Genomic DNA, 11,368 nt, shown 5'->3' with positions numbered 1-11,368 from the left:
TCACATTGTTAACATCAGGAAGGAGGTACAGAAGCCTGAATGCACACACTCTGTGATTCAGAAACAGCTTCAACCCCTCTGCCATCCGATTTCTAAATGGACATTGAACCCATGAACACTACCTCACTACTTTTTTAAAAAAATCTGTTTTTGCACTACTTACCTTAACTATTTAATATACATTTGTATATATACTTACTGTAATTAGGTTTTTTTGTATATTTATCTATATTTAGCATTGTGCTGCTGCTACAAAGTTAACAAATTTCTTGACATGTGCAGGTGATATTAAGCCTGATTCTGATTCCAGAGCAACACAAGCAAAATGCTGGCGGAACTTATCAGGTGAGGCAGCATCTATGAAAATGAATAAACAGTGGATGTTTTGGGCAGGGACCCTTCATCAGTCAATAATATTGCTTCTATTTTACTTAATCATATTTTATGGTCAGGACATGGCTGGCAATGTGAGTATTTATTATAGTAATTCCCTCTGTGAAGATGATGTTGTCAATCATTTCAAAGCCTGACAGAGAAAATCTGCAGATGCTGGAAATCCAAGCAACACACACAAAATGCTGGAGGAACTCAGCAGGCTAGGCAGCAGCTATGGAAAAGTGTACACTGTGTACTTCATCTGTGAGTCTGTAGGGGTCATGTACTGTATCTGGTGCTCCCAGAGTGGCCTCCTGTATATTGGTGAGACCCGACGTAGATTGGGAGACTGCTTTGCTGAGCACCTACACTCTCCCCGCCAGAAAAACTGGGATCTCCCAGTGGCCACCCATTTTAATTACACTTCCCATTCTGATTCTGACGTCAGTCCATGGCCTCCTCTATTGTTGCAATGAGGCTTCACTCAGGTTGGAAGAGAAACATGTTTTATTCTATCTGGGTAGCCTCCAACCTGATGTCATGAACATCGATTTCTTGAACTTCTGGTAATGTCCCACCCTTCACCATTCCTCATTCCCATTTCCCTCTCTCACCTTATCTCCTCAACTGCCATCACCTCCCTCTGGTGCTCCTCCCCCTTTTCTTTCCTCCATGGTCTGCTGTCCTCTCCTATCAGATTCCCCCTTCTCCGGCCCCGTATCTCTTTCACCAATCAACTTCCCAGCTCTTTACTTCACCCCTCCCCACCCTACAGTTACACCCATCACTTTGTGTTTCTTCCTCACCTCCCCCAACTTCTTACTCTGACTCCTCAGCTTTTATCTCCAGTCCTGATGAAGGGTTTCGGCTCGAAACATTGACTGTTCACTTTCTCCCGTAGATGCTGCCTGGCCTCCAGCATTTTGGTGTGTTGTTTATTTCAAAGACTGATCCTCTTCTGCTACATAGAAAACCTACAGCACAATACAGTCCCTTCGGCCCACAAAATTGTGCTGAACATGTCCCTACCTTAGAAATTACTAGGCTTACCCCATAGTCCTCTATTTTTCTAAGCTCTATGTACCTATCCAAAAGTCTCTTAAAGGACCCTGTCATATCTGAAGAGCTTTGAATATGTGCTGCTGGATTGTTAGCCCTGTCTTCCAAATTACCAGCCAGGTAATCTGACTGCTGCACCCCCATCTTCATCCTCTCATATAGTGTCAGCCATGAATTATATTGCAAATGTACTCTTAATCTGACCTCCTATAAATCCTTCAAACAGTAAACTTTGCCACTTCTAGCATTGTTTGATATTGAAAAGCACCTTACAGTGTTTCATAAATGGTTTTAAGGGCTCTGAGTGAGTGCGTGTGTGTGAAAGTGAGATGAGAAGAGAGGATCTATCTTAAAAAAAAGTGGAAGGTGTAGTTTAATGAGACAAGTCAAATTTTAACGAGGAATTAAATATGATCCAAGTATTTCCTGCTTTACATCTTAGACAAATTTTAAGATACTTGCATAATTGTGGTTGTAACGTAATTACAAGAGTGATTGAAAAGAATTCGAGACCAATAATGATATGAAGATTGTATTTCCATATAAGACGTGTTTGAATATGTAAATATATAATAGGTGAACAAATTCAAGATTTGAGGTTCAAGTTTATTTATCAAATGTACATCGCATATACACACAATTGCATAATTTGCATTAACAGGATTCCTTGAGCAACATCTTCCTGATAGTCAATCACTTCATTTTTTTCTATGTCTTTTTATCTTAGTTTTTTTTTGAAACTGTTGGAGTCTGTGACTCTCAGTCTCCACGTGGGTGATCTGTTAGTTTTTGGAGTTTGTGTGTTTTTGTTTCTTTTTTTTTCTTTTCGTGGGGGGGGGGAGGAGTGAACCGATATCTTTCTTTCAATTACTTCTATGGTTTTCTGTATTTACGGCTAACTGGCGAAGACAAACCTCAGAGTTGGATCCTGCATACATACTTTGATAATAAAATGAATCTTTGGACAATCGGCACACCCATTTGTAAATCCAGTTCACAAGTCGCCACACATTCAGGTGCCAACATAGCATGCCCAGAATGCTCGGCGGAACACAGAACTCAAGAAAACAGAACGAAAGCAACGTATCGTTTAAAAAATAAAAAAAATAGAAGGCAGATAGATAAACAGATCAAACATCCAAATTGTGTATGTGCTTCACAGCACAGTATATAAAGAGTTTTTACTGATGTTGACCAGAAAGAAATGAAGTGAACACTGGAAATACGAAATACATGAACTGTCGTATTTTGGCTTTTGTCAATGGCGTTCATATATACAATAGTTTTCAATAATACAGTGGAAACCTGTTGTATTTGCTATATGTCCGTAGCTATCTATGTAAGCAAAATGTCCAAAAACAAAAACACAATTGAAAGTACTGGCATTTGAAAATGAGACAGAAGTAGACAGAGGAAACACTTAATAAGCCAGGTAGAACTTATGGAGAGAGAAAGACTTAACATTTCGGGTCCAGGTCTTTTATAATCTGAAGAAGTTGGAGATCGAATCAAAAGAACCAATTCTATTTCTACAGGTGCAACCTGACCTGTTTACGGGCTTTTAATTTCGCTTTTTCAGCTTCTTCATTTTCTTGCTTCTTAAAACGAATTTAATCACGTACAGAGACGAGAAGAAAAACCTCAACCGCTTAAGTTACTTCCAATGCCAAGGTCAGAAGGCGACCGACCGCTCCACGTGCGTAATCGAAAAATGATGTGGTCTTCCTAGAACTTGAATCATGCTTCATGGATTTTTTTTCAGAGAATTCTCGTCCGAGTAATATTCAGACGATCTATTTAGAAATTACGTCCATCTCTTCTTTCCTCTAGGGGTCATAGTGTTCGCAACCGTTAGCAATGACTGCTGCAACTTAACCTGCTCCACGGACACAGCGGCCTCCCCGGTCAGGTTACAATTAACATTAATCTCGAGGTTGTAGCGTCCGATCGGGGTTGAATGAGCGGTTGGGTGAACGCAGGAGCGGCTGGTGTGCGAGAGAAAGGACACAAAGCCCGTCCGGTGCAGGTTGGAGTGAGTGAGGGAGGGAGCGCGCGCGCGCTCTCGCCTGTCAATCTCCGTGCGGGCGGGCGAGGGGCTTTGTCCCCAGAAGTAGGGAGCAGCAATAGCTGCCAGCGGGGCACCGCGCACCAAAGTTCCCCTCGGAAGCACATTAAAGGGACACGGGAGATTTATTTTCTTAAAGCAAGCAAACATTTCTCTTCTGACTCCTGCCCGGTGAGTTGCACGCTGAAAGTGGATTTTTTAAAAAAGAATTGTAATTTTTTTTGCATTACTTTATTTACTAGAAATGTGTTCTTTGCTTTTACAAGAACATGTTCCAGGCTGGTGTATTTTGATACCCTATAACACGGCTTCCTCGGAAGATTCCGGTGCCTTTCCATCATTATTTTGTTCGGTACGTTCCTTTCAGGTTTAAGTAAATTCCTGTTTAAATATATTATTTGAGATACCATAGGGCAGTAAGGAGTTTTGCCTCAGCTTGGCGTGCCCTTTCCAGATACTCTGGATCGTGCATCTGAAGGGCAGGATGCAGCCACTGGAGTGAGCCGATTGTATCTTCCGAGGAGTCGGACTGGGTTAGAGTCCCCGGGGAGCCGCTTGAGTGCGGGGCTTCATCTGGCGTTTGGGTCATCTGGAGACCTGGCCGGGACCAGCAGTCGCCGCGGGGTTAGAAATTCCCCAGGCATGGAAATTTAAATTTAGACATTTAAATTCAAATTAATCGATCTCGCCATTTGGACCCCCGCAGGCTTTTAGTGGTAAGATTTTCTTCCTTTCCTCTCTCTACCTCGCTACTGTGTCAATGTTTCCAGCTCGTTATTGCGAAGAAGATATAAAAATAAGAATTTCTTGAAATCCGTCTTACAGTTTTAAAACAAACACCATTCTATGGACAGCTTGCATATTCTTAAACTACTAGCTGTTACGCTTCCTTAGTAGTTCTGTACAATCTCTCCCAACCTTTAGGCATAGGCATTTTTCTACATTTAAGCTATTAACAGACGTTCGGTCGTGTTTGGCTTTTCGGGAGAACTAATTTATCAACTGAGGGGGAGAAAGGTTTGCTTCTGTATAGTGCCTTTTTTACAAGTGCCTTTTAAAAGGTCAAGAAGCAATTTAGGTCCAGTGATATATTTCTGTAGTTCAGCCATGAGTAATGTAGGAAAATGCAAGCCCCCTTTAACCGCCACGTGATAATGTTCAGATAATTTTGTTTTGAATGAAATGTACTGTATGTTGAAGGATGTGTATTGGCCAAGCGCTTGTCTGAAATAGGGCCATGGATAATTTTGCTTCCACCTGAAATGGTCTTGATGTCTCATCTGAAACCTGGTACCTTTGGCTTTCAAAATAGGACTGAAATGTCATGCTAGAGTTTCATGTTCAGGTCTCTGCAGCAAGACTTAAAGCCATAAACTTTTGGCTCCGATGGTAATGCTACTACTGGGTCAGGGCAGACACCAACAATTCCAAACTGATGGGACAAAGGTTAAATAAATTATAGATATAGCTTGATTCTATAGTTAACTGTTGTGGACACCTGCTCCTACAAAGAATATGATTTATTTATGATCGTTTACTGCAACGTACACAGCTGATGTTGAAATAAGAGACACTGCAGACTGTATCATCGAAACAGTGAGCTGTTGGTGTCCCTCTCACTGTAGCAGGAGCAATACCTCTCTCCTCTCTCTTTAGGGAGGGAGAGAGCCTGTGAATATTCAACTGTTGGGTGAACAGTGGTTTTTGATAGACTGCAGATCACGGTCTCTTTGGGGGCGGGGGTTTGCTTTTCCTTGCATTGCAGGTGGTGGGGTGGCTGACACTATTTGCTGAGGCAGGAGGGGGAGGGTTGATGCTGTTTGTACACCGGAGAGGAGGGGGTCTTTGGGGTTCTAACATTTTTCTGTCATTCATTTTTGGGGTTTGTCTGCGGAGAGTAAGAATTTCAGGTTGTGTATTGTATACGTTCTCTGATAATAAACAAAACCATTCAATTGGTAGTCCCAGATTGAAGACTATGCCATGATAAGAGTTGAATGAGGCATTCTGTTTTGATTAAAAAATCCTAAGCAGGTCAGCAGCATCTGGAAGGAAGATCGTTCAATGTTTCAGGTCTGTGAACCAAACCCCAGCTCATCTGATGAAGGGTTGAAGACCCGAAATGTTGACTATTCCTCTTTCCTCTGATGCTGTCTGTTACAGCATTTTCTGTTCTTGGTTTCAGGTTTCCAGCATTTGCAAGGCTCTTTTTTAATTTTTAATTTTCTGTTTTGATGTTGCCTTTTTCACTGTGGTGGTGATTATTGGTGCCAGGGAAACAGTGAAAGAAAGAGCGAGCAAAACAATGCGAACATTGAAGGTTAATCAGACTTTGATACAAACTTGTGATGGTCATAGCAAGTGGCTTGTCATAAGTAATATATTTTTATAAATTACCTACTCATTCTCTCTTACTGTTTGGCAGAAAAACTCTTTACCAAAACCCAAGATAGCGACCATTGCTGGACAGGATTTGAAGTACAATAGCCTGGCTACCCACTTGTTTAGTTAACCATTCCTTTTGCAATGACAGTACAGGCTTTTTGGCATCCTGTCTGTACCATTGGCAGTAGTGATCAGTTGAAAAAATGAGACTTTTGAGTCACCAATAACTAAATAATATCAAGGCCAATATTTACACTGTTGCCTTAAGTGGGTTGAATCTTCCCATTCTTGCCTTTGGTTGTGGAATCTAATCTGTATTGTTCATTTTCATTTGACCTGCTAAAAGTGTTCATGACATGATTTAATTCTAAGGAAAAGCTATTTTCCTGCTTGGGACACAAAGCAGGAATAGTGTTTTTCATTAATTTGCTTCTTTAGCTTGAATCTAATGCACTAGATTATCAGCACGATTTCAGGCTGAGGGTTTTAAATCCCATCTGTAAACTTCCATCAATGAGATCAGTTCAGTTTTGTGTTTGAAGTTTTAAGCTGTAACTGTCACGTGGAAATACATTATCATCTCAAGAAAGGGCTGTTGGAAATTGCTAGGTATTTTGTAGTTTGAAAACTGATTTATGTTGTAACTTTTATGCTTTATATAACTTAGGAGAAATTCTGTCTTTTTCACGAACTCCTAAGGAATGAACTGCTATGTGCAAAGAATGCTTTTCCTCACCTACATCTCCAGAAACATACGCATATCACTGTTCTTGGAAAGTATTCTTCCATCTAAGGTTCATGTCCATCCGTTTTTCTCCACACAGTTCAAAGAGAAACTGATTGGTAGGTTAATTGGTCGTTGTAAATTGTCCTGGGGTTAAATAGTGGGTGGCGTGGTTTGTAGAGCTGGAAGGGCCTGTTCTGTGCTGCATCTCTAGTTAAAAATAAAATTAAAAATTAAATCTACTGGAAAATACATTTTAAATTAAGTTATCACCATATGGTTTTGTCTTCCTCCATCTCTCTGTAAATGTTGTTCTCAATGTTCTCATGTTCCACCATTGCCTCTGTTGACCATCTAGGGGGGACTGCCTCATGTGGTAACACCCTTTCCTTCCAATCTGCTGGCAGAGCTCAGTTGCTGATTGCTTCTCTTTTGAATCATGCCATTCCTTTCTTTAATTGTTTCACCATTCTCTAGCTTCTCGTGTATTTCCCAGTTCCTGAGTCTACACAATTTCACCCCCCCCCCCCGCCCCATCCCTGCAAACATTGATTACTGAATTTTCAGTGGTTTGGAACCCAGACTCTAGAATTCTGTCCTCCTGTCTTTATATCTTCTTTCCCATCTCTAAAACATTTGTTAACTCTTACCTCTGTGACCTAATGATTGAAATTTTTACAGCTGCACTTCCAGAGGGAAACGGGGCGCTGGTTACACAATGTGTTCCAACTTACCTGAGGAACTAATGGGAAATGTAGAAGCATCCATGTGCCAATGCATAGGTTTTTCTCAGTCTTATTTAGTGGTGGCATCTTGATAACGTTATTGAAAGACAAGCCTTCAGGTTTCACATTGTTACCTGAAGATACTGTGATCACTACCTGGTTCACAACCAAGTGCCTCTGTACTGCTTCTTAGCTTCCTTGCCTTCCAGTTTTAGACTATTGGCAATTGCCTCCAGGAGTTCACTGGGAAGATTAAAGTCACTATTCTCACTCCACGCCATCTATTCCACTTATCCTCAACGGTTATTAAAATTAATATATTTCCAGTGACATATCTAATTAGCAACGTGATCTCTCTAATAATGACCCAAATGTGGTCTCAGCATGCAAAGCCAGTGAACCACTTTTAAGAACATATACATATGAAATAATTGAAAGCCAAAGCTTGTTTATGGAAAGTTGGCCTCATTGTTGTAAAGAATACAGTGCATTCTGGTTAATTGGGATATATCAGGTCCAGTACATTTTGGCCCAATTAGCTGAAGTTTTGTGGAAATTGTTAAAAAGGTATATAAAAAGACAAACTGAGTAGCAAATTATGCATTTAAATGAAATGCAGAACAAATTAGAACACTACTATTACTACTGCAGTACTATAAATCTGGGTATTACTTACTAAAACTTAAAGACAGGAATTAATCCGCATTGCATTCTTTTGACTGTAAATGCACAATGTCAGCAAAGACACTTAGAGCAGATAATGAACTACCTTCATACCAGGCCATTGCATCTCCAAATCTTGACTTTCATTGTAACGATCTAGATGATTGTTGATACCTTCAAAATCTCTGTAGTTTCTAACTTGTTGTATTAGTAAAATTGTTTCATTTTCAATCACGGCCATTTCTGACATCACCAAGCCTGAATGCTTGAAACTGCAGTGGACAAACCAGTTCTGAATTGTCTTAGTGATTATTTCTCACCAACTCTCAATGACACAAGCACAGTGTTACATCCAACAGCCACCCAAGTGCATGCTACTGACGCTATTTATAAGATGTTCGGCAATAGTCTTCTGCCCCAGCTAAGCAGCATAGTGTCAAAATAAATGAATAGGTCAGTGGTAGACGCAATCTCAAGGGCAGTTCATTTGGCCTGAGATTACCTGGATAATACAAACACCCATTTCAGGATGCTGTAGTGTTTAACACCATCATTCCTATCGTCCTGATCAATAAGCCACAGATCCTGGGCCTCTGTACCTCCATTTGCAACTGGATACTTGACTTCCTAACTGAAAGACTACTATCTGGGTGGGTTGGTAATGATACCTCCTTCTTGCAGACAATCAACGTTTACAATCAGGGTTATCATGGGTGACTTTAACTTCCCTAATGTTGATTAGCACTTGTTTAGTTCCAAGGGTTTAGATGGGGCAGAGTTTGTTAAGTGTGTTCAGGATGGATTCCTGTCACAGTATGTTGACAGACCGACTAGGGGGAATGCCATACTAGATCTAGTATTAGGTAATGAACCGGGTCAGGTCACAGATCTGTCAGTGGGTGAGCATCTGGGGGACAGTGATCACCGCTCCCTGACCTTTAGCATTATCATGGAAAAGGATAGAATCAGAGAGGACAGGAAAATTTTTAGTTGGGGAAGGGCAAATTATGAGGCTATAAGGCTAGAACTTGCGGGTGTGAATTGGGATGATGTTTTTGCAGGGAAATGTACTATGGACATGTGGTCGATGTTTAAGGATCTCTTGCAGGATGTTAGGGGTAAATTTGTCCCAGTGAGGAAGATAAAGAATGGTAGGGTGAAGGAACCATGGGTGACAAGTGAAGTGGAAAATCTAGTCAGGTGGAAGAAGGCAGCATACATGAGGTTTAGGAAGCAAGGATCAGATGGGTCTATTGAGGAATATATGGGAAGCAAGAAAGGAGCTTAAGAAGGGGCTGAGAAGAGCAAGACAGGGGCATGAGAAGGCCTTGGTGAGTAAGGTAAAGGAAAACCCCAGGGCATTCTTCAATTATGTGAAGAACAAAAGGATGACAGGAGTGAAGGTAGGACCGATTAGAGATAAAAGTGGGAAGATGTGTCTGGAGGCTGTGGAAGTGAGCGATGTCCTCAATGAATACTTCTCTTCGGTATTCACCAATGAGAGGGAACTTGATGATGGTGAGGACAATATGAGTGAGGTTGATGTTCTGGAGCAAGTTGATATTAAGGGAGAGGAGGTGTTGGAGTTGTTAAGATACATTAGGACAGATAAGTCCCCGGGGCCTGATGGAATATTACCCAGGCTGCTCCACGAGGCGAGGGAAGAGATTGCTGAGCCTCTGGCTAGGATCTTTATGTCCTTGTTGTCCACGGGAATGGTACCGGAGGATTGGAGGGAGGCAAATGTTGTCCCCTTGTTCAAAAAAGGTAGTAGGGATAGTCCAGGTAATTATAGACCAGTGAGCCTTACGTCTGTGGTGGGAAAGCTGTTGGAAAAGATTCTTAGAGATGGGATCTGTGGGCATTTAGAGAATCATGGACTGATCAGAGACAGTCAGCATGGCTTTGTGAAGGGCAGATCGTGTCCAACAAGCCTGATAGAGTTCTTTGAGGAGGTGACTAGGCATATAGATGAGGGTAGTATAGTGGATGTGATCTACATGGATTTTAGTAAGGCATTTGACAAGGTTCCACATGGTAGGCTTCTTCAGAAAGTCAGAAGGCATGGGATCCAGGGAAGTTTGGCCAGGTGGATTCAGAATTGGCTTGCCTGCAGAAGGCAGAGGGTCGTGATGGAGGAAGTACATTCAGATTGGAGGGTTGTGACTAGTGGTATCCCACAAGGATCTGTTCTGGGACCTCTACTTTTTGTGATTTTTATTAACGACCTGGATGTGGGGGGTAGAAGGGTGGGTTGGCAAGTTTGCAGATGACACAAAGGTTGGTAGTATTGTAGATAGTGTAGAGGATTGTTGAAGATTGCAGAGAGACATTAATAGGATGCAGAAGTGGGCTGAAAAGTGGCAGATGGAGTTCAACCTGGAGAAGTGTGAGGTGGTACACTTTGGAAGGACAAACACCAAGGCAGAGTACAAAGTAAATGGCAAGATACTCGGTAGTGTGGAGGAGCAGAGGGATCTGGGGGTACATGTCCACAGATCCCTGAAAGTTGCCTCATAGGTAGATAGGGTAGTTAAGAAAGCTTATGGGGTGTTAGCTTTCATAAGTCGAGGGATAGAGTTTAAGAGACGCGATGTAATGATGCAGCTCTATAAAACTCTAGTTAGGCCACACTTGGAGTACTGTGTCCAGTTCTGGTTGCCTCACTATAGGAAGGATGTGGAAGCATTGGAAAGGGTACAGAGGAGATTTACCAGGATGTTGCCTGGTTTAGAGAGTATGGATTATGATCAGAGATTAAGGGAGTTAGGGTTTTACACTTTGGAGAGAAGGAGGATGAGAGGAGACATGATAGAGGTGTACAAGATATTAAGAGGAATAGACAGAGTGGACAGCCAGCGCCTCTTCCCCAGGGTACCACTGCTCAGTACAAGAGGACATGGCTTTAAGGTAAGGGAAGGGAAGTTCAAGGGAGATATTAGAGGAAAGTTTTTCACTCAGAGAGTGGTTGGTGCATAGAATGCACTGCCTGAGTCAGTGGTGGAGGCAGATACACTAGTGAAGTTTAAGAGACTACTAGACAGGTATATGGAGAAGGTGGGGAGTTATATGGGAGGCAGGGTTTGAGGGTTGGCACAACATTGTGGGCCAAATACTATTCTATATTCTGTGTTTACGCACTTCTGGGATGTGTGTGCTCTGCTCTTTCTGTACCCATGACTGTGTGGCCAGGTATAGCTCAAATGCCATCTATGGATTTGCTGATGATACAACCATTGTTGGCAGAATCTCAGATGGAGATGAGTCAGTGTACAGGAGTGAGATATACCAACTAATGGAGTGGTTTTGCAGCAACAACCTTGCAATCAATGTCAATAAGATCAAAGAGCTGATTGTGAACTTCAGAACAAA

General features: G+C 41.8%; 1 protein-coding gene across 4 annotated transcripts in view; it reads left to right on the top strand.

Annotated features, from left to right (window-relative positions):
* Positions 1–3,250: 3,250 nt before the first annotated feature.
* LOC140725453 (SPRY domain-containing SOCS box protein 1-like) overlaps positions 3,251–11,368 on the top strand; it is a 213,240-nt gene continuing 205,122 nt past the window's right edge. The window contains exons 1-2 of one of the 4 annotated variants that reach the window (XM_073040921.1): positions 3,296–3,670; positions 3,766–3,851. The gene's annotated coding sequence lies outside the window, so the exon portion shown is untranslated. Of the gene's footprint in view, positions 3,671–3,765; positions 3,852–4,143; positions 4,216–11,368 lie in introns of those variants that run through there. The other 3 variants (XM_073040925.1, XM_073040920.1, XM_073040926.1) reach the window with 3 other exon arrangements.

Source organism: Hemitrygon akajei, chromosome 3, assembly GCF_048418815.1.
Source record: "Hemitrygon akajei chromosome 3, sHemAka1.3, whole genome shotgun sequence".
NCBI classification, from domain to species: Eukaryota; Metazoa; Chordata; class Chondrichthyes; order Myliobatiformes; family Dasyatidae; genus Hemitrygon; species Hemitrygon akajei.
This window is presented reverse-complemented; position numbering and strand designations above follow the sequence as displayed.